The sequence below is a fragment of the Pristis pectinata genome, chromosome 19, assembly GCF_009764475.1.
Source record: "Pristis pectinata isolate sPriPec2 chromosome 19, sPriPec2.1.pri, whole genome shotgun sequence".
Classification (NCBI taxonomy): Eukaryota; Metazoa; Chordata; class Chondrichthyes; order Rhinopristiformes; family Pristidae; genus Pristis; species Pristis pectinata.
The window spans coordinates 34,234,365-34,258,962 of NC_067423.1; the positions used below are offsets into that span (position 1 = coordinate 34,234,365).

General features: G+C 40.2%; 1 protein-coding gene across 5 annotated transcripts in view; it reads left to right on the top strand.

Annotated features, from left to right (window-relative positions):
• LOC127580360 (non-muscle caldesmon-like) overlaps positions 1–24,598 on the top strand; it is a 186,350-nt gene that overhangs the window by 30,626 nt on the left and 131,126 nt on the right. For 3 of the 5 annotated variants that reach the window (XM_052033708.1, XM_052033711.1, XM_052033713.1), the window contains exon 2: positions 16,920–17,027. The gene's annotated coding sequence lies outside the window, so the exon portion shown is untranslated. Of the gene's footprint in view, positions 1–13,854; positions 14,010–16,919; positions 17,028–24,598 lie in introns of all 5 variants that reach the window. The other 2 variants (XM_052033710.1, XM_052033709.1) reach the window with 1 other exon arrangement.

Sequence of the window (24,598 nt, forward strand, 5' to 3'; positions counted from 1 at the left end):
GAGCTAAAGCTCCAGAATTTCCTCAGCCATCTGTAAAACCTAGATGGCTTCTGGTTACCTGCCCTACTATCTCTTTTAATAGAAAGACAAACTCAAGGTAGTGCTGGAAACAATCAGTTGATCGTGCAGCATCTGTGTCATGAGAAGAGGTTTTGTGCTAATGAACTTTTGTCAGTCTAGAAATGTAAACTGTAATCTGCTCTCCACAGATGCTGCCAAATCTGCTGGGTATTTCTGGTTTTAATTAAAGTTTCCAGAATATGTATTATTTTGCACTTTGTTCCAGTATCTTCTCATGGCTGATTGTCAAAGTTTGTTTGATAACACTCCAACGAAGTGTCTTGGCATACTTTACTTTATTTAACATGCTATATAAATGTAGGTTGTGGTTTATTCCTAAGGTTAGCATGACAGGAGTGGCTGTAAACTTTTATTTGTCTGGCACTTCACCAGTAGTAAACTCCAGTAACCTACACTTCAGAGGGACTACTGATCTGATATCAGGGCAGTACTGAGGGAGCATCCTGGCCAGTATTGAAGCAGCACTGAAGGAGCACCCTAGTCAATATAAGTGCAGCACTGAGGGAGTGCCTGAGCATTCCCCTACCATTCTACATCACTCATATCTTCTTTTCTGTCTGCTGGGTATTATCGATTGCCAACTCAACGGTGAGTACTGCGGAAGGCTGTACTTCATTCCCCTTGTTCTATAACCGTTAGTATTGTTGATTATATGAAAACATGCCTGACTCTTGAACAACCAGCATATTTGACTAACTGGTAACCCCTGTCCCCCATAGATGCTAGATAGTAAACCTCACTGTACTCCCGATACTTCCTCACCTTATTCAAAATCCATGCACATTGGTCACCTTCCTCGCCTCTGAAATTTTCAACTTGAATAACATGCTGAAAACCACAAGTCCTCCAAACCTGCCAAGCCATACTAACATATCCCCGGGAGACTTTATGTAGGTTGTTACGTGTCCAAGTTATTATAAAGTGCCAAGCATTCAGTGAATACCCGCTCTTAGACCAGTGCAGAACTGAACACAGCCTCCATTATGTTACTGGGAGCTGAGCGTTTCTTTAGAGTAAAAGAAAATAACACTGCTTTGAACAAAATTATGAGAAAGTTTAATAACAACAATTTGAATTTGTTTTGCATCTCTAGTGGACCAATACATCCTAGGACACTTCACAAGATTACATGAAACAAACTATGATGCCAAGTCTCATAGGGTAAAGTGGTAAGATTTAAAGACTATCTTAAAGGGAATTTCTAAGCTTATGGCCTTGGCAGCTGAAAGAACAACTGCTAATGATATAAGTAAACTTGGGAATGATAGGAGGCATGATTTTGGAAGTGTACAGATATTATGGATGATTGTAAGGCTGGATGATATCACAGAGATGGGGATGGTGTAATTTGGAAATGACGGTGACAGTTTTAAACCTAGGTATTGCTTAAACTGGGAGCCAGTTTAGGTCAGTGAGCACAGAGATGGACAAGATTAGATGCAGGTTAGGAATCTGACCACAGAGGTTTGGACATGCTTAAGTTTAAGTTTGTGGCTAGGTTGTGGGAAGCCTATTGGGGGCATGTTAGAATAGTCCATTCCAGAGATAAGCAAGGTGTAGAGTAACAGATACACTGGAGCAGAAGTGGAGTAGGCTGTCTTGGTGATGGTGCAGATATGTGGTCCCCTATCTTATCTTGGGGTCAAATGTGATAACAAGATTGCATACAGTCTATCTTCTGGTTGCTGTTAGGTAGAGGGATTGGGTAGATGACAAGAGAACAAAGTTTGTAGCAGTATTGGAGGTGATAACTTCAGCTGTCCCAGCATTTAGTTAGAGGGGTTTTCTGCATTCCAGTGCTGGATGTTTGGACAAGCAGACTGACAACTTCAAAGACTTGACAGATCAAGAGGCAGTGGGGATTAACTGTATTACAGGAACTCTTTCATGATATATTGCCGTGGGATCTTCTGTACCTACCAGAGAGAGCTGACAGGGTCATGATTTCAAACATTGCCTGAAATACGCTCATTAGATGTTGCAGCCCTTTCTCTGTACCACACCTGTGTGTAAACTTGGACCTACACTAAAGTCTCTGGATTGAGACTTAACCTCGCAGATTTCCAAATCAGAGGATGATTCCGATTTTGCAGAATGCCATCAACCCCAATTGGAAATTGTCCTAAACTAGTCTTGTATGCAAGCTGTAAGATATTTGAAACAGTACCAGCCTGCTGATGGACATGAGCTGCTTTGTATAGTCAGACTTTTTAGAGGAGCAAAGAAGAATTAAAGTGAAAATAGGCCAGAATTGAGCCTATGTGCAGAAAAATGATTGGCTTTCTCTGAATGTGTTAAAATCCTGGATAGAATGACCATAACTGGAGACTTTCAATACCTTTATCATTATGTATTTTGGTGATAAATTCATATTTAAAAGTATGCAAACATATCCATCATATGTTACACATAATTCTTTCTCAGATTTGTTTATGAACCATGAATGATCATAATTACAGGAAGAAGCATTCCAGAGATTCATATCAAGTGGTTTGCCAGTTGTGATATCCAAAGCTCAGCATTATAGATGAAAGAGAGGGCATCTAATTAAATGTATATGTTAGTTTTGAGTAGTAATTTTCTCTTTTTTGAACACAAGCCTCTCTTTCATCTTTTAACTTCAATAAGATGGCACTGATTGAATTAAGTGCACTGAAAGAAGATGAATTTTATAATGTTTTACATTCACTGCCTTATTGGCATTGCTCATGGTGAGTTAGAGGATCCACTACAGATCATACAGAATTGCTCTAACACAGAAAATGCCAACATAGGTTTTAGCATCAATGGGATCTCACCTGGGTGCACTTTTACCTCTCAGTCACAAGTTGCTGTATCCAAACTCTGCTCCAGATTCTCTGGCATAAAAATCCAAGCTAAAACCCTACTGGAGTATTGAGTGAGTGCTAAACCATGGGAGTGCTGTCCTTTTGATGGGTCTTTAACCAAATCCCCATCATCTTTTCAGGTAGATGTAAAAAAGAACAGGAATTATTCTTGGTGATTGGGCCAATGTTTTATCACTGTGATAGATTATCAGATCATTATCATGTTGGTGTACATAGGACATGATGATTGTTAATTAGCTGCTGAGTTTCCTAAATTAGAACAGTCTCTAAATTTCAATGTATCTCAGTAAGCTTTGGGATGACCTATGATCAAGAATTCAGGAATATGGGAGAGTAAATTTTGAATTATCTCTTTGTGGTTTTTTGTTAAATTTGGGTGTTGGAAGTCCCCCAAACTACTGTTGGCAATGAAAGTTGGATCATGAGAGCATTCATATGTCAAAAGCAAGAGAATAATGAAATCAAGCATGTATTCTTCAGAAGCTCAGGCAGGAGAACTTGTAACTGGGATTAACCATCCAAAGGGATATGAATTGGTTCATTGAGTGGGAAAGAAAGTGGCAGATGGAGTTTAATATGGAGAAGTGTGAGGTTATTTACTTTGGTAGGAAGCACAAAATAAATGAATATGTTTGTATGTTAAACAATTGGTTAACATTTACACTTAGAGGGATGTGGATGGTTTGACACGTGAACCGCAGACAGTTAGTGGACAGAAAGGAGTTGGGAAGGCAAACAACATGTTGACCTTTATTGCAAGGAGTACAAGTGAAGGAATGATTGTATAGGATTTGGATATAACCACACCTGGAATACCATTTCCAGTTTTGGTCTCCTTATCTCATGGATGACATACTTGGCTTGGAAGTAGAGCAAGAAAGGTTTACTTGGTTGTTTGCTGAATTGTCTAACAAGAAAAGATTGGTTAAAGTAGGCCTAAGATTCACTTCAGAAGATCTCATTGAACTGTATATAAGGTTTTGAATGAGTGTGACAGGAGTCCAGAAATAAAGGGCAGGACCTCAGGATAAAGAGTCACATATTATAGGATTGAGGCCAAGAAGAACTTCTTCACCAAATATTTTGAATGTTTGGATTTCTATACCCAAGAGAGCCGTGGTTAGTCAGACACTGAATGTATTCAAGGCTGGAACTGACAGATTGTTGGAATCTTCTGGAAGGAACGTTGGCAAGGACTGTACAGGAAAGTGGAGTTGAGTTAGAAGATTAACCATAAACTTGTGAAATGCCAGTGTGATCATGAGGTACCACATGGCCTACTCCTGCCCCTACATCTTCTATTCTTGTGTTCTACAGTCCAATTGATATCTGTAAAGCTCTTTTTAATGTGCTGCTGTCTCCAGTGATTTTCTGACTTGATCATTTATGATGGCAAGAGAGAATGAAGAAACTTGCATTCATTATATCTTTCTCATCTCGGATTTGAAATGGAGTTACTGTACCGTTGGTGAAAATGGCAGCCAGTGGAGACAGTAAATAGAAAAAGAATGTTTAAAATACTCATAATATCAGGTAGCATTAACGGAGAGAGAAACAGAGATAATGTTTCAAGTTAATAACAGCAAATCCCTCCAACAGCAAATGACCAGTTAATCTATTAGAGGAGTGTTGGTTGAGGGAGAAATATTAATGGAAGCTCCAAGAGAACTCCTTGCCCTTCTTCAACTCATACTCCTGAACACTCCTTTGGAGCTTAATTTAGCATCTCATCCGCAAGGTGCAATATGGCCTGTTCCCAGAGCTCACAATAAGATGTGGGAAATACTGCATGGTAATTCTTCCTCAAATAACTCTTCAGTATAACAGTGAAAGCAAGTACACTTTGCTGGCTTCTTTCTCCACTGAAGTTGTTGGAATAATGAATCCTTTAATGTGGGAATTCATACAAGAGCACTTCATGGCCCAGATTTCAATGTTTGAGCATACAGTTGAATCTTGATAAATGAGAGGTCATTTACCAAAAAATGCTATGCTTGGAGCAATAGTTTTCCTAACTCATTCTTTAAATGAAAATAATGATCTAATTCTGGAGTAATGCAGCGTGAAGAAATGCATGAATCATAATGCTAATACATTGCTTTTGCTTCACATTATTGCACGGTTTGCATTCCGATCAATTTGATTTGTGTGTTCACTTAGTGATGGATAAACATTCACACAATTTGTGAATGTTGATACAATGCATGTGAAATAATTAAATGTTACATTCACCAACTGTTTATTTTCAATTGATAATATGGGTGATGGATGGGGTGATGAGGATGTGGGGGGAAAGTGCTGAGCAGTATCTATTCACACAACTCATGGTTTACTGATTTGCACGATGAATGGCTAAGGTTACTGCCTGCAGTGTAAGCTTGTGAAATCACTCTGCAGCTGCTGGATGGAAATGCTATTATCTGGAGTTGAACATCACATGCTCTATCTGCAATGTAAAGAGGACTTGGTTCACCCACTGGTAACCCTGAACAATTTCCCCAAGTCTTTTTTGCATTCTCAGCCAAAGCAGGATGAAATCTAGTTACAGATGAGTCAAGATAAACATTTGTGCTTACACCAACAAAACATGTATATTAAATTCTTGAAAGCATGCTTGATCAATTTTCCCACTTGCTGAAAATAGGTCAACCCCCTAAAACACTCTATAATGGGCGTAAATGGGAATGACACAGAGAATTCCATATTTGGATAAAGTCTATGCTTGTACCAGCTATATTGTTATCCAAGTTCCACTGTATTCTTTATTATTGAGCTGGTTCTGTGGTTATGAAGTTAGGAAATGTTGCCTTTAACTGGAGAAAAAGCATGCGGAGTGCTAAATATATAACTGGCCGGGGAGAATAAACATCATCTCTTCCCCTTTCTGACAGCACAGACGTACATTTATGGAAAAAAGCTCCATTGCAGATGCATGATATTTAAAGTGGTGCTTGACATTTTGTTTACAAAGTCCCACATACCTCTGTAGTCGGCAGTTTACTTTCTTTCTCCGAAGATCTGAACTGCCAGATCTTCTGCAACATACTTGTCCAGCAAATTTGTTTGAAGGACCCAGCATGACAGTAGGGTTACAAATTAATTTCTTTTATAGTCCTGGGAAATGTATGAGTGGAGGGGAGGAGGGCAGTGAGTGAAACCAGAACCATAGATTTCTGGTTCTGTTACTGGACCAGTTACCCAGAGGTCTAAGTGTGCATGCTCAGCCATTTAAATACAAATTAATTAACTAAATCAGATATTTTTGAGAAAACCTGTATCTTTAGTGGCACTCACATAAACACCAGACTGTTGTTAAATCCCATTTGGTTCTATAATGTCACTTCAACAAGGAAATCTGTTTCCCTTATACTGCCTGGCTAATATTTGACTCCAGATATAGCAGCATCACTGCCCCTGGGTTCAAGGACAACTAAGGATAAATGCTGGCTCAGCCAACAATTTCTACGTCCTATGATTGGGTATGAAAAGAAAATGAGTATGTCAGAAAAACTTGCTAGTTCTTCAGTAATATGTGTGGAACTAATCTCTATCCAAAGATCCTGATTTGGTCCCAATATCAGTATATATTTTGACTAGAGTGTGTTCAGGGGATGTTCTTGCAAATACTTGACTACTGAAAAGCTAGCTGTGTTTTTATCTGGACCCCTGAACCTGGGAATCTCACTTCATAAAACAATTGTCCTCGTCCATGCCTTTGATTCTCCACCCATACCTCCCATACCACACTCCTTTCCCCTTGCTTGGTCTAGACTTTAACTCTGTCTCCTTATCATAAAGTGGTCAGAAATATTTTCCAGCATAGGGATATCATACAGAGGCAAATTGTTGTCAAATTAGCAACAAAATATAGGCTGGAATGAATTTCACTCATTGACATGACATTATAAAGCACTTCAAAAGATCCCACTTAATCAATTATACACATTAAAAAACTATAACTATGATAGGGTTTCAATTGACAGTGAGAGGCATCTATCTTCTATGTAACAGCTTTTCCCAAAGGTGTAAGTTTATAACTGAGTCATTGCCAACTTCAGATGGTTGTGTAGATCAAGCCATGCTGTAAGACCTTATTACATAACTAAAGCTGCTACGTCTTTGCCAGGATGTTCATCATTGGAAATGGAATATTAGTTTGAAGCTGTATCCAAGATATGAATCTCATGGCAATAGTCAATGAGGAGGAAGTGGTTCTCCTTGTGACCATGCTGGCATTTCTTCCTCAGCCAATGGTAGCACAGCAGACCAAATGTCAATTAATTTTATCAATTATAGGACCTTGCTGTGTACAAAGTTAATGCCATGGTCATCCATGGATCAATAAGGACTAGACTTAAAGGGTAATTGAGTCATCAGTTGCATTGGAGTGTACTGTGGATGTAAGTGGAAGAGGGTCATTTTCAAGAGAGTCTTTTTGTGAAAGTGTGTCATTCAGTGCACTTCAGGTACTATAGTGGTTCAATTCCTGGATAACAGCCACTAATTTGGAGACAATTCTAATCCCACATTGGTAGTTGAGGAATTTAAAATAATTAGCAGTTCTTTTTAAAAATCTAGGTTTATTTAGTCCCGGTAATGATAAACATGATGCAAATGGGCTGTTGTTCTGGTTCACAGAGCAGGTAATCTGCTACCTTTACACGGTCAGTGTAAATGTCAATCCAGACCTACTACTGTGGTTGATTTAACTGTTTCTCTCAGGGACAATTAGGGATGTATAATAAATGCCAGTGACTTCCACAATCTGTGAGCAAAAAATAAAAAGCATGCTCATCTTCTACGAATGTTTTTCAGGGCATGCACTATGAACTGAGTTCAAGAAGTTAGTTTCCTATATAATGAGCTAGTACAATGGTCCTAGTGTTCCGCAGAACAGATTGGAGATATTTTGTACCCAAGAGATAGCGACTTCACCAATTTCACTTCCTATTCTGGGCACAACATTGACTGCATCTTCAAAGTAGACCTACTTTTTCCTTTGCTGTAGAATTGGAGAAAATGAAACTCAACATAAAATAACTGGAGGAAGCAAAAAAGTGAGAAATAAATAGACTAAAGATGGATGTTACGAGAGATGATAACTAATTTATCCTTGAAACTGACAGCTTAAATCAATTGCCAGTGTGGGCACGTACATCAGAAAATACATTTGGCATCAAATCTTGTTGTTTCTTAAAAAGATTATCTGAAATAAATCAGTATTAAATTTGGATTGAAGTCAAATCAAAACTAAATGGCCTGATTTTATTCAGTTGTGGTTATCAAGTACTGGTATCAGAGAATTACTAAATTCATCTGTAATATTTGAAGAAGACAGCTGGTCCAATTTAACAGAAAGTGCAACATCCACCAATTTTAAAAAAGCAACCAGTATACAGCTTGTGAGAAATGTTTCAGTGCACACTAATGATAGGGATGCAGCAACAGACACTGGTCAATTTTCCCAGGGAGTTTCATAACACATTTCCAGAAACTCAAAGTTTAAAACAAAAAGCCAGGGCTTTACTTGAAAGTTGCAATTCCATTCATGTTGGGCCTTTTCTTCCCAGCTGTAGCTTATAACCTTTGTAAAACAGTGAAAAAATTGGGTAGAGTGTTACTCCGGTTTTACAATGTTTTACATTGTAGTCTTGTTCAACAGTGGGTATTAAGCTAAGTTCCTTGATTTTTAAAAATATGTTTTGATGCCAAATCTATTTTCTGGTGCACATCCCATCATTGGCAATTGACTTAAGCTGTTAGCTTTAAGAATGGATTGGTTATCTTCTCTTGTAACATGCTCATGTAGCCCAAGTGATTAGGTCAGCTTTAGTAAGGATTGAAATGCTTGTGCAGAGCCTGACTGGACTGCGTCACTTAGGGAACTAATTGGGTTTTGGCTGATGGAACCATTCTAAACCACAAATTGTCATGTGTGTGGCATATAAAAGGGTCACTGATTGGATCTGTGCTCTTGATAAGGATTCTCTCCTAATGAGAATAGGTTTTATAAATTTGGTAGCTTGCTTCTGCTGATTTTTAGTAATTATTTCATGGACCTCAAAAACAAGTTTCTGTATATACTGTGACAAGAAGTCAGTGAATTTTCTATTGAATAGCTGGAGCTCCTGAGTTTTTTCAGATTTCTAATGAGATTCTGTGGTAGAGATTTCCCTAGGTTTTGTGCACTACCTGGGTAAAATGGTCAGTTTGCTGGAGAGATTTGCTTAAGGTTACTAGATCATTTTCTATAGTCTTCCCTCATGATCTTTCAACTCTTGGGTGCTAAAAACAAAACTCTACCCACCCCCCCCCCCCCCACAACTCTAAACATCTGCAAGTGTAATGGAGAGAATTTTCTACACATGACCCAATAATATGTGTTAAGTTTCAATTTTGAAGTATTATGTTGCAGAGAGAAGCATAAAGTAAAACTGCAAATAGCCTGTCTATCTGCTGTGTGCTGGTATTCATGGACGTCAGATTAAACAATAGTGGCAGAGTTCAGACAAGCAACCTTTATAAGTGCCCTTAGCCTAAGCAACAGGCATTGATCTATTGCAACAATATTTTGAGAGCAGCTTGAAGGAGGAATCAACAGCCTGGAACCAGACTGGACTCTTTCACTTGTCCTTACTTGAAGTGAAGATCAAAATTTTAAATAATGTCACTGCAACAAAAGTAAAACCCTTATGCCCTCTTTTTGCACTTGGAGTCAAATCTATGCTATTTTTGATGCTTCTGACATGATCCCAGAGGGCTAGTACCACATTTAAACCCATAGTAAAATTACAATGATCAATGAATAATGAATCTGAACAATGTGATTTGTTAAGCTCTGCTTTAATTTATGAAAGCTGAGCTGCTTGGGCACTATGTCTATCAAATGTTTTCATTCCAGAAATAAGCACCTTTTCCATATTTGGCGATGTTGGTGGAGGCCAGACCAGTCACGACACACACATGCATACAGATACAGAGATTCTGCCATACCTTGCACCCAGGTACCTCAGGAGTTGCTTACAAAACTGAATACTATGTGAAGATGGTATCATTAGTTTTTCCCAAAACTTTTCCAAGAGCAGTTATTGCCATTTCAACAACACTGCTGCATTGACATACATGGGAACTCATGCTCAGTAATAGGTTATTTTTGGCTCCATTCAGCTTATATTGTTGTTTGGATTAATGTTGTATGTGACTCAAAAATAGTAAAAGGAAATGTTGATGCATGTACAAAATAGGATTGAGAGCTTAAAACCTTGTTGAAGCCAATATATTATTTCCTAATGCCAAGGTTTCTGGGTTGTAGTGAAGGGGCCTTATGCATTTCCTGAGTTTTGGCACACTGTACGCCTAAAATTCAGAAAACTGTGCTAGTTATCTCTAACTTCAAAGGCTGTTCTTACAGAATTAGTTTGCCAGTGCAAATTGACTTAGTTGGACTGAGGGTATGTGTTGATTTCAGCCAATGGAAACTGAGCAGGAGTCCAGGTAAGATGCCACAGTCTTATTATTAGAAAATTGCCTAGGTTCTACTGTTTCCAGTATCACAGATGATTGCAATCAATTGACTGATCCACGTTAATTGGAGTCTCATGGTGTGATTGGATGCTGTTAAGAATTTTAATTGGCCTCAGCAGAAAAGTCCAGTTCCAGTCTGAAGATCCTTTCTAGACTAAAGAGGTTCTTAAGATAGGTACTATCTTTGGGCAAGGACGAGAGCTCCATCAGATCCCACAAGGAAAAGTAAGGCCTCGTCTGCCCTAAACTGCCCCCCACCTCCCCCTCTCCTTTCCTGCTGTGAGACCTTCTCCACATTGCCCTGAAGCTGATAGAGAATCTTTGGCAATCTAATTACCTAGTATCTGCTCCCCGCCTTTCCCAGGAAAGATGCAGAGTGGTGGTGAGTTAATACGGGCCAACGGTCCCATATTTCCTTACCACAAAAAAGGAGACCACTTTGGTCCATCGAGTCACAGAGCAATCACATTCCCACTAATTTTCCCAATAAACTATTCTCCCCATGTTTCCATGGGGAGAAGAGCATCTTTCTGTGCTGTACGATGCTATGACTCTGCTTACCTACATACTGGGGGCAATTGACAGTGGCCAATTAAGCTACCCATTGCTCATTTTTGGCATGTGGAAGGAAACTAGAGTCACAGGGAGAACATGCAAACTTCACAAGGACAGTGTCAGAGGTCAGAATTGAACCCAAGTCACTGGACCAGTAAGGCAGAATCTCTACTAGCTGTGCCACGGCGCTGCCCAATTAAAAACCACTATATGGCTTCAAGTTTTCATGGGTAGGTGGGAAACCAACTGAGGCAAGGATTTCCTGACTAGAAACCCATTGATAGTTGAAATCACTTCCCAGAGTGTGGGCTTGATCTGATTTTAGCCTGAGAGTCCTGGGATGCAATACTCTTCCACCACTTAGCTTTGTCATTACATTTTATGGAAAATCAGCTTGATGACAAGCCCGGGTTTACCCAATGCTCAGTGGGATATGTTGATCTTCACGTAAACTTGCCTGACCTCAATTTAAGAACCTTATCTCCATCCTATGCATTTACATCTCAAATCATCAAGATACCCACAAATGCCCTATCTAGCTGTCTGCTAAGATGAACAACCAGGCAAGAATGAATGTATATTTGTAGATAGAGCCTACATCTTGACCAGCAGCTGGCATCTGTGACTGGAATGTGAATGGACAACCATTCACTGGATGGTCCCATTTCAAGCTTGTGAACCTCTCTGAAGGTATAGAAAGGGCAAAGCAACTTTTAGTGCTGGAAGCTCATTTGTCCTAAATCAGACTATCATGTGCTGCCAGTGTCAGCAATATGATGTACATAAATGAATGGGAAAATAGGTCTAAACCTTCTGCGTGGCCTCTTGAAATTTTGTGGAATGCATTACTGTTCCCATGAACACAAATGGTAGATTTTACAAATACTTGCTCCACGGGGCACAATTCAGGAATCTGGTGCAGAACTTTCCCCTTGTCAGTGCCTGAATTCTTGATCTATGTTTCCATTGCGTGAGGCTCTAAATCAGCAGCAGGAATTTTCTGAATCTATTCCTCTGAAAAATTGGGATTTGTGTTGTAATCTTTGATGCTCCACTCTATTTTTTAGGTGGGTTACAGCATAATCTGGATATTGTTCCCATAACATTTTCAATTCCGTTATAGAAGTTTGATCTTCGAAAAGCTCCATTGCCACTGCAATTGTCATATAATGCACAAAGCATTTTGAAATATCTATAGATAGATAGATTTCCACTTCTTAGAAGGTAACAAACCTTGAAAAAGTGACCAGAATAGTCTCCCAACATGTTATGCATGTCTGTTGGACTCTTTAAGATATCTGTGAGAAGTCAGTATGATATCACAGTGTATAATGTACTACCAACTATGGTTAACAAATGGAACAGGTATGGACTAGGTAAAGTGCATTAGACTCTTCTGAGAGATTTATTTACTGGTATATATCATAAATAGTCAATGTTTAACTACAACAATACCTGATCAAGACACTACACTCACTGGGAGAAGTTTTTAGTTACTGACACACGAATGTGCAACAAGGGCAGAATTTCAAATTGACTGATGTTTGGTATGCCTAAATGCACAGATATTTCATAATCCCAGAATCTGTGCCTTCAGGACCAAATGAAGTTTTTGGATTATTGTTTGATATGTTAATTGATCATTCCAAGAAAACAGCATTTTCATATTTTGTATATCCCTATTTCAGATACCTAGATATCTTACACATTTCAAGGTTATAAGATATCCTTCAGCTAGTTTAGGTAAAATTTGGAGAAATTAGTAGTAGACTGGTTAAAAGTAGAAAATAAATGCAATTCACTTGCATGGTTTCTCCTCCATGTTAATCTGTAGGTCAAGGAAAAACAATAAAATAAATGTCTGTAGGAAAATATTCTACCAGGGAAGTGTTGTAAGGAATTTCATTTAAATATTGTGGGCTAATAAGTTTCCATCTGGGCTTGAAAACCTTATTATATGAAATCTATTCACAAAACCAGGATTATATAAAGTAAAAAAAGGATATTCTTTTTAATCATTCCCCAATTTTGAAATTATCTTCTTTCTCCGCCCAACACCTCCATAACTGAACTTCTTCAAAGTGAGCAATTATTTTGATGTACTTGAAGGCCACCAGAATAAATTTTACTGTGAATCCTCCTCTCTCCAAGAGAATAAGAGACCTTCGTGTTTGACAACTTCCTCACTTGCCAAAACGAAAGTGCCTTTGTATATTCGGCCATTTTGTCTGCATGTACCTCTCATAAATTTTCTAATTGCTTGTACTAGTGCTTGTAGTAAAGTCTTCAAATCTGGATGTCCTGGTTGTGCAATAAAAACAAATTGTAGTAGTTATGAATCTCTGCACTAACTTGTAGATAAACAACTGAAAAGATTTGCTAAATATTTGGACTAGTCAATAACGAGACTTCAAAGCTCCATTTCTGTTTGTGATGCAAGGACAGAATCACAAACATTCTACAGATTAGGGAGTCTGCTGCAATCTTGCAAAATTATGGTTTTGAAAGGGCTAATGTTTTGCAGATTCCTGTATGTTATATTTTAACATTTAATCTCCATTTTATTTAGCTGCACCAACTAAGCTTTGTCATGCCCATAAATGTATTTCAATACAATAAATTACTTTGAGAACAAATAACAGATTAACAAATTAATTGAATAATTAAACAGCCATTGTTTCTGAAATTATAATATGAAGGCAAGCATTTTCTGTTATCTTAATTATAATCTAGAAGCCGATAGTTAACTAAAATGCTACTCCCTCAACATATAGAGGGAATCATTTAGATAATGAAAATGCAAAGCTTCTAAAGAAAAATGTTCATGTAAATATTTTTTCCCAAGGGTAATCCTCTGGCGCATCCATTTCAGCAAACCTTGCTTTAGTCGAGGGAAATGTATGTGATAGTCCTGCAACCTTTCACCACAAATACAGACATTGGACATCCCTGTACCTTTACCGACATGATGACTCACAGACATCGTTCAAAAAATTGCAGGTCTCAAGTTCTGTCTTTTTAACTGAATTTAATTGGAATTGATTAAATAATGTCTTGTGCTGAACCTCTACTGTTGGGGTGGAAGAACAAATAATGCTACAAATTTTACTGAAGCACAGGAACACACACAAAATGCAGGAGGAACTCAGCAGGTCAGGCAACATCTATGGAGGGAAATTAATAGTCGATGTTTCAGGCCAAGACCCTTCATTAGGACTAGAAAGGGATCATAGAACATAGAACAATTACAGCACAATTCAGGCCCTTCGGCCCACAAAGCTGTGCCGAACATGTCCCTACCCTAGAAATTACTAGGCTTACCCATAGCCCTCTATTTTACTCAGCTCCATGTACCTATCTAACAGTCTCTTGAAAGACCCTAACTTATCAGTCTCCACCACCATCTCCGGCAGCCCATTCCACGCACTCACCACTCTCTGAGTAAAAAACTTACCCCTAACATCTCCTCTATATCTACTCCCCAGCACCTTAAACCTATGTCCTCTTGTGGCCATCAATTCAGCCCTGGGGAAAAGCCTCTGACTATCTACCCTATCAATACCTCTCATCATCTTATACACCTCTATCAGGTCCCCCCTCATCCTCCGTCTCTCCAAGGAGAAAAGGCCGAGTTCCCTCAACCTACTTTCATAAGGCATGCTCCGCATCCCAGGAAGCATCCTTGTAAATCTCCTCTGCACCATCTCCATGGCTTCCACATCTTTCCTGTAGTGAGGTGACCAGAACTGAGCACAGTACTCCAAATGGGGTCTGACCAGGGACCTATATAGCTGCAACAATACCTCACGGCTCCTAAATTCAATTCCCCGATTGATGAAGGACAATACACCATATGCCTTCTTAACCACAGAGTCAACCTGCGCAGCCACTTTGAGCGTCCTATGGACTCGAACCCCAAGATCCTTCTGATCCTCCACACTGCCAAGAGTCCTACCATTAAGACGATATTCCGCCAACATATTTGACCTACCGAAATGAACCACCACACTTATCTGGGTTGAACTGCATCTGCCACTTCTCAGCCCAACTCTGCATCCTATCTATGTCCCTCTGTAACCTCTGACAGCCCTCCAAACTATCCACAACACCCCCAACCTTCATCTCATCTGCAAACTTACTAACCCACCCCACTCACCCAGATCGCTCTCTTTGCGACTCCCTTGTCCACTCGTCCCTCCCCACTGATGATCCTCCAGGCACTTATCCCTGTAACCGTGCAAAGTGTTACATCTGTCCCTATACCTCCTCCCTCACCACCACTCAGGACCCTAGACAGTCCTTCCAGGTGAGGCAGCGCTTCACCTGTGAGTCTGAGGGTGTCATTTATTGCATCCGGTGCTCCCAGTACGGCCTCCTGTACATCTGTGAGATCCAACGCAGATTGGGTGACCGCTTCGTCGAGCACCTTCACTCCATCCACCATAAAATCCAGGATCTCCCACTGGCCAACCACTTCAATTCCACATCCCACTCCCATACTGACATGTCCATCCATGGCCTCCTCTACTGCCACTTTGAGGCCCGATGCAAGTTGGAGGAGCAACACCTCATTTTTCGTCTTGGTAGTCTTCAACCTGATGGCCCCAACATGGATTTCTCTAACTTCCAGTAACCCCTCCCCTCTTTTCCCTACATCCTCTTTTTTTTCTCCCCCTCCTTTGTTTTCCCTCATTCCTGTGGCCCTCTCAGCCCTTCTCTTTCCCTGCCCCCGTCCTCATGACCTGCCCATCTATTCCCCACCTTCTCTTTTTTCTAAGGTCTACTGTCCTTTCCTACCAGACTCTTCCTCCTTCAGCCCTTTGCCTCTTCCACCTATCATCTCTCAGCTTCTTACAACACTCCCTTTCACCCCCCCTCCCCCACCTACCTTCCCCCTCTCACCTGGACTCAGCTATCACCTGTCAGCCTGTGCTCCTCCCCCGACCTTCTTATTCTGGCTTCTGCCCTCTTCCTTTCCAGTCCTGATGAAGGGTCTTGACTCGAAATGTTGACTGTTTATTTCCCTCCACAGATGCTGCCTGACCTGGTAAGTACCTCCAGCATTTTGTGTGTGTTGCTCCAGATTCCAGCACTGGCAGAATCCCTTGTGTCTCCATTTTACTGAAGCACAGAATACTTTGGTACAAGAAGTAGTTCGGGTAGAGCATTTAGTGTGTCTCAGTTGGATAATCAGCTGAAGAAAAGGAGAATACCACACCAAGGGGAGAGAGAGTAGGGAATTGGGATAGTTTGGATTTGTTCCAGCAAAAAGTCAGCACGGATGTATGGGCCCAATGACCTTCCTGAGCTCGAAACTTCTATGCGCCCAAGAATGGAGAATATAATTTTCCTTAATATGGAAAATTCTAAAATAATAAGTTGACTTTCTACATTCAAGTACTTTCTGCAGGAAAGTAATGTAAATATCTTCCAGGTACTTTAACTTTGGAAAAAAAAAGTCACAGGGCAAATGTAAATTTCTGGCCTCCAGTTACTGGAATGCATGTGGAACTTGGATGGAGAACAGTGCTCAAGGGGAATGCATCTTGGGAAACCCTGGTCATGGTCCTGATTAGAAGTGCTGGAATGTGCAACCACCCAGTGAGCAGTCCACCACTAATCAACACGCTCCTGACACAGCCCGTCCATAGACCGGAAACAAAGTGACAGGAAGATGATAAAAGAACCCTTCAGTGTTGGGATGTATTTATAATATCCTGTAACTTATCTCCTTTTCAGCATGTTACCAGGAAGTTGGTTGAATCAAAGTCGATTCTGCTGGGCACTTTGAATGTTAGCGTCACTGTTAAACCGTGTATGCTTGAGTGAAGTGAAGCTACCCAAAATATATAGTGGCACTGACTAGTTTTACCATATTTAACTAAGGTTCTTTAACTGATCTTTTCCCAGAGATACTTCAAGGACGTTGGTTTACTGTATGTGAATAAGATCTCTGAGGTGGGATTGCAAGGCCAGCGTTTGATCAACGAGAGTGGTGTTGACAATTCAATTACCCCTGTGAGTACACTTAAAGAGATTATCTATCATTTGCCTTTGGTCATGGTTTCTTGATGAATTGGCATTCTTATTTATCCATGTAGTCTACAGTAAACTAAATGATTAACCTTAATCTCAGTCTTACTCTCAAGTATTGTGTTCAACAAGGGCTATTTTGTGTATTACATTTAGCTATGTGTTCAGTATTCTTTTACTAACATTCTGTTTTTGAGAACTTGCTTTATAAGACAATTTGATTTGCAGGATTTGGCATTTTAAAGTCTCAGCACAATTTGAAACAGTGATATTGGAAGGTAAGTTTCATAAAGAGACAATTTCTCTCCCTTTATGGAATATTAGCTACCTTACAAATATATCTTAAGAGCAGCAGCAATCAGTGAATTCTGATGTAAAATTACATTAGACCTCTAAATCCTGTGGTGAGCTCCCAAAGTAATACACAGCCTGTCGACTTTTTAAATGTTGTCACTCTTATTATTTAAACAAAGACATTAACAATTTGCAAAAGGCAAGGTCAAATGAATAGTAAAAATAGAACACTAATAACATTTCTTGGTGGTGTTGTCTGAGGCAGGGAATGCTCCTCGGTACTGAATGAACACCCTAGTCTTCTACATATGCATTTACAAGAATGAGGGTCAGAATGAGGTAGGAGTGAAGGTATTTGCTGTAGATGGGGCTGAAACAGTAATATTAGAGAGATGGAATTAAGTATCCTGTGTATTAAACAAGATGTGAAGAGGAAGCGATGAGTCAGGTTTTTGTCAAACGCCAGGATGTCAATGCAGTCATCCACAATGAGGCCAGGATGCAACGCATTGTGAGCAAGAGCACAGATGTTCCTGTGAAGTGCAGAAAGGAGGGTGATGATTGTCCAGTGCTGTGCAAGATAGGGAAGAGTTTGGTGTGCTCTAGCCTCTTGTGGATGTGTTGGGCAGAAAGGTTGGCAAGATGAGTGGATAGAAAGTTTCACTAATTCTGAGGTGGGAACTGAGGTAACAACTTCCCAATTCAGAGGCCCTAAATTAAATTGGAACTGGAATTGGAATTGGTTTATTATTATCAAATGTACCGAGGTACAGTGAAAAACTTGTCTTGCATACCATTCATACAGATCAATTCATTACACAGTGCATTGAGGTAGTAAAAGAAAAAGCAATAACAGAATGCAGAATAAAGTGTCGGAGTTACAGAGAAAGTGCAGTGCAGATAGACAATAAGGTGCAACATCATGATGAGGTAGATTGTGAGGTCAAGAATTCATCTTATCATACTAGGGAACCATTCAATAGTCTTATAACAGCAGGATAGAAGCTGCCCTTGAGTCTGGTGGTACGTGCTTTCAGGCTTTTGTATCTTCTGTCTGATGGGAGAGGGGAGAAGAGAGAATAACCCAGGTGGATGGGGTCTTTGATTATGCTGACTGCTTTACCAAGGCAGTGTGAATTATAGACAAGAGTCCATGGAGGGGAGGCTGGTTTCTGTGATGTGCTAAGCTGTGTCCACAACTCTGCAGTTTCTTGCGGTCCCCTGCAGAGCAGTTGCCATACCAAACAGATATCTTTACATATTTCTTCTAATATGAACCCTTTTAAAAGCACATTTCCCCTTGTAATGACAGAAAAAAAGAAAAAATCCATTGTTAAAATTGTTAATTTTGAAGTCTCTCTTAAAATCAAGGTACATAGAAAAATTATCACTTTTTTTTAAACTAACATATTTTGTTTTGGACAACTTGCTTTCTAAACCATTTTAATCTGCAGGATTTTGCATTCTAAAATCTTAGCACAATGTAAGACAGCAATATTGGAAGGTAAGTTTCATAAAGAGACAATTCCTATCTCTATGTGGAATATTAGCTACCTTACAAATATATCTTCAGAGCAGCAGTAATCAGCGAACCCTGAGGTAAAATTACATTAGAGCTAATTTTTTTTGTGCTAATAGTTTCCCACTGTCATGAGATAGTATCTCAGTAACATTATGGTTGATGAAGTCATGCTGTCAAATGGAAATAATAGATGACGGTGTGGGTGGCTTTGCTTGGCCGGGGCAGATCTTTGGGGTGATGAGTTAATGTTGTCTGGAGCCTGAAAGATCTGTCAGGTAAAACTGAACTAATGATCCAAGAGCCAGTTGCAGGCTACAGTACATCAGGGAAGCCCAGGGTATTCATTAGGGTAAACCTAGGCTGACTTTGGGCTCTTGAGACAATAATCCAGGAGAATGTGAATCTTGAATTAATTTGAGGTTTTTAATGCATTAGAGCAAAGACAATAGGTCTGTTTGAAGTAGCCTGAAGAAGGATTCAAGGGACCTGGGGGAAAGTAAGAGCCATCAAGAATACTGTATTTTATGTTAAAAACTTTAGTTGAGGGAATATAAAAGTTGTATAATCTGAATAAAGAATAGATAACTGTTTTTGCTGAAAGGCATTACTTAGTGGATTAAAACCTTCAAGGACCACAAGCACTTCTGCTGAAACTGAAATAGGAGTAAAAGTAACAGTTAAAGAAATTTTGTTATATCAATGTGAATTTGGAACCTTACACAGTTTACTGCTATCAAATAAGATGCTTCGATCAACCGCATGTGCCTTGTTGGGAAATTTTTATCTTACAATGTGCACCACACATCAGCCACATTGAAGAACTCAGAACATAAGAAAATAGGAGCAGAAGGCCACTCGGCCCCTCAATCCTGTCCTGCCATTCTGTCCGATCATGACTAATCTGCCCCTCCTCTGTGCCGGTTCCCATTGCTCTCAATTCCTTCATCTTTCAAAAAATTATCTATTTCCTCTTTAAATACCCCCAAGTGATCTGGCCTCCACAACCCCCTGGAGTAGATAATTCCAGAGATTCACAATTCTCTGCAAGAATCTGTTTCCATGCACCTCTGTTGTAAAGGACTGTTCCCTAACCTTTTAACTATGTCGCCTCATTCAAGCTTCTCCCACGAGAGGAATATCTTGACATCTGTGTCACTCTCTGTTTGGATCTTATATGTGTCAATAATGTCACCCCTCATTTTTCTGAACACCGAAGAATATAGGTCGAATGTCCTTGGTCAGTCATGATAGGACAACCCTCTCATCCCTGGAATTAGCCAGTGAATCCCTTTTGGATTACTCCAGTGCCAATGTATCCTTTCTTAAACAAGACCAACACTGTGCACAGTACTCCAGGTGTGCCCTTATCAGTAACCTGTAGAATTCTAACAATACTTCCCAATTTCTAAACTCGTATCCTTTACAATAAAGGCCAATAAGTCATTTGCCTTACTAACCGCTTGCTACACTTGCCAGCTAACTTTATGTGATCCATCCACAGAAACATCTAAGTCCATCTGAATCCTTCAGGTCAATGTTATCTGTCATCAATATTAAGTTCAAGTGATGCCTTCAGAACAATGACCTTCCCATTCACCTTCCAATCCTTATCATTGGCCAAAACAGTTTGTTCTCTGGAGATGATGATGGTGGTTTATCACTTAGCAAGTGCAAATGACAAAAATCCTCAAGGGTATCCCTCCTGTCACAACAGTAGTTTTGCTGCCATGATTTTCAAAACTTATACAGCATAACAATTATTATGTGTGGTCTGCTCTAGACAGTTTCCTAATAATGCTATAAATTGTCATCACGGTGACATATAAAATTGGTTCCAGCTGTGCAGGGAGAAATTTGACACCTCTGCTTTTGTCAAATTGCACTTTAATAGGATTAAGCTCAAACAATGTTTAAAATGCTTTTAAGGTTAGATAACATTTTTTTTCAAAAGGCAGGGTATCAAAATGGAATCAACAAGAAAGTTAGAAGGCTGTAACCTGACCACTGTGTTCGGTGGAGGACAAAACAACTTTCATTTATATGGTGCCCTTAACGTAGAAAATATACCAAGCATTACAGATGAAATGTTATGTGGAAACAACTTCAAGACTGAAGCCAGGAAGAAAATATTACAGGGTGTGGGGTGGAGGTTGGAATGGGTGGGTAAAGATGGGCAGGAGAGAATGGGGTGACTGTTGGAGGGGAGTGACACATCTTGGTCAAAGATGTCAAAAGGAGGAGACGGTTGTGGAGGAGGTTAGGGAAGAATTACTTATCAACGTGAATTGGATCCAAAGATGGTCTCCAATTTTTAAACCCCACCCAGATATTGTTGAGACTGAAATATTTATGTTGGTTTTACTAAGTGGAACGTGATGAGTTGCAAATGGAATTGAACATTGCAGAATCATCAACAAACTTTCCCACTTCTGACCTTGGACTAACATGAACTAATGAACAAAACTTGTAGCCATTGAAAGCCACTTGGATAAACCCATCAGAAAACACCAGTGTCAGGGCTTGAAGAAGGAGGCCGTACACTGGTGGATTGCACTACTGTGCAAACCAGCATGAAATATGTTAAACTCTGCACGTGAAGGATGTCTAAAAACCAAGGTCTCATTGTATTATGCAAAATCCTCATACAGGAGGCTCCAATTACAATTTAATACAAGCTATTTGGATTTCTGTGAAAACAAACTAATCTCCGGTTTCTTCTCAGCTTCCAGTGAGGATGTTCTTCACTCCATGGCTCCTCAGCAGAGCTGAGATCAGTAAAGCTGGAGGGGGGGGGGGGGGAGGAGGAAGGGGGGAGGTGCAAATGACTGCATCCTTTCTGTTCCACAGTGAGGTGCATCACAGGAGATTTAAATTGCAGGTAATGATATAACTGAGATTTAATCACAGTTATATCATTACCTTTGCCAACTTAACCATTTGTACTGATTGCATCAGCCATTTTATCACCAGTACTCCATGCTGACCTGTGCTACCCTATCACCACATGACTGTTCCTTTCCTTGTCACACTTATAACTTCTATGAAAAACAGTAAGCTGTGAAACATGACTTAGGTTTTCTTCTATATTTCCTTATTTCTTTGTGACATAGGAGGAGACCATTTTGGCCCATCGAGTCAATGCCGGCTCTCAGAGCAATCCCATTGCCTACTTATTTTCCCTTACATTATTCTCTCTACATTCCCATCAACTCCCCCCCCCCTCCGTTCCCCCCCCCCCCCACTTCCTCCAGATTCTACCTCTCACTTACCCTAGGGCAATTTTCAGTGACCAGTCTACCAACTGCAAATCTGTGAGATGTGGGAGTAAACCGGTGGCAGGATGAATGAGAAATGAGGTATTGAGGCAAGCACTTAGGGCATGAAATTGTTATGTACTTTGAAAAGCATGCTGCAGGGTTGTTTCAAAATACACCATTGACCATTTTGGTTGTGGGTCTCCCAATGTGAATTTCAGTAGGCCCAAGGCATTAGGAGCTATTGAACCACTGTGGTACACATGTCTTCAAGTGCTGTGAGCATGCAATGGGAAACATAGCTTCTGGGACAGGACCTGTGGGGAAGAGGGATGTCAGGAGCAAGGGGTGAGCCAAGTAACTGGGTGTCTGATTGGAGATTTGGGAAAGGGGGTATTGGGGGTTGATGGCAGTGGTGGCTACCCAGGGGTTTCAGGGGTAGGTCAGTTGTAGCTGGCTGGAGATCGAAACCTTGTGGGTAGAAGGGAGGTAATCTGGTCCTCCAGGGAATTGGAGGTCTGGCCAGCAGGGCCAACTGGCTGTCATGGGTTGGCGTCGAACCAGTCATTGGTTGAGCATCAGGGCAAATGCCGAATTAGATGGTAAACAATGGACTGGGGCCCTTGTGATGTTTAATGCAGTCAAAGGAAAAGTAGGGAAATCATTGGAGAAAAATCTAATGGATAGAATATATATACATTTGGAAATGCAGGAGCTGATAGTCAGTATGGCTTTGTGCAAGGAAATACCTACCTCACTAATTTGATTGAGTTTTTTTTTGACAAGGTAACTAAGAAGATTGATGAAGGGAGGGTGGTAGACATTGTCTATACAGAACAGTAAGGCATTTGACAAGGTCTCACATGGTAGGCTGGTCCAGAAGGATAGGGCAGATGGGGTTGAAGGTGAGCTGGCTAATTAGATCCAAAATTGGCCCAGTGATTACAGGTAGAAAGTGGTGGTGGAACAATGCTTTTCTGAATGGAAGTCTGTGACCAGTGGTGTGCCACAGTGGTTGGTTCTGGGACACTTGTTGTTTGTGATATATATTAATGACTTGGATGTGAATGAGGGAGGAATGACATACAAGATGACACGAAATTTGGTGGTGTTGATAGTGAGGATGGATGTCTAAGACTATAGAAGGCCATGGATCAGATGGAAAGTTGGGTGGAACATTGGCAGATGGAACTCAATCTTGGCAAATGTGAGGTGATGAATTTTGGGAAGACAAATTGGAGTAGGAAATGTACAATAAATGGTGGGGCACTCAGGAATGTTGATTAACAGAAGGACCTTGGGGTTCAAGTCCATAGTATGCTGAAAGTGGCAATGCAGGTAGATAGCACGATGAAGAAGGCATTTGGTATGTTTGCCTTCATAGATCTGGGCATAGAATATAAAAGTTTGAATGTTATGTTGCAACTTTACAAAACACTTGTATTGTGTGCATTTCTGCTTGCCACAGTGTAAGAAGGATGTGGTTGTGCTGGAGAGAGTGCAGAGGTGATTCATCAGGACGTTGCCTGGATTGGAGGACTTTAGTTATGGGAGAGATTGAATAGGCTGGGCTTGTTTTTCCTGAAGCAATGGAGGCTGAGGGGGTTACTTGATAGATGTATATAAAATTATAAGAGGCACAGGTAGGGTTCATGGTCAGAGTCTTTCTCCCATGGTTGGAATATCAAATACAAAAGGGCACAGGTTAAATGTGAGTGGAAGGAACTTCACAAGGGATTTGAGGGGAAAGTTTGTTATACAGAGAGTAGTTGACATCTGGAACTCACTGCCAGTGGAGGTGATGGAGTCAGATGCAGTCACTATGTTTAAGAAACAGACACTTAAATAGATAAGGCTTAGAAAGGTACGGATCTAATACAGGCAACTGGGAATAGTGTAGATGGACAAAAAGATCGGCGTGGACATGGGAGGCCGAAGGACCTGTGTCTGTGCCTTACAACTCCATAACTCTATCTAAATATATTGTCTCCACGAAGCATCGTCTAGTATCTAAAGAGTTGTGGGTTTCTGTCATCCCCAAAAGTTATCTTCTTCCAGGTGTCAATAAATATGTCAAGGCTGTCAATAGCAGCCACTGTTTTTCATGGTTTAGTCACTGACTCTATTGAAAAATAAGTGAGGGTGTATGGACTTGATTTGTTTGGGGTTTTGTTCCAGTGCTATGTGCTATGCTATCATTGAGATGTTTTACTCAGCACCTGGAGCCAAGGCTCTATGATGAAGCTGCTTGCTGAGGAGATTCCAGAATGTCAATAGACCATTTAGCTTTCAGTCAAATTCCGAGAGGTGTGAAATTCCTCCCTCAACAAACAGGAGACGGTCTCTTCACCTGTCAAACTAACAATGAGCAATATAGTTGCAGGTAACCTGCAGTTTCTCAGAACAAGAATCCATTAACATTGCTAATCATGGAAAACTAACTGTGTTGACCTTCCTTCAAAGTAAAAATCAACCTTGCATCATAT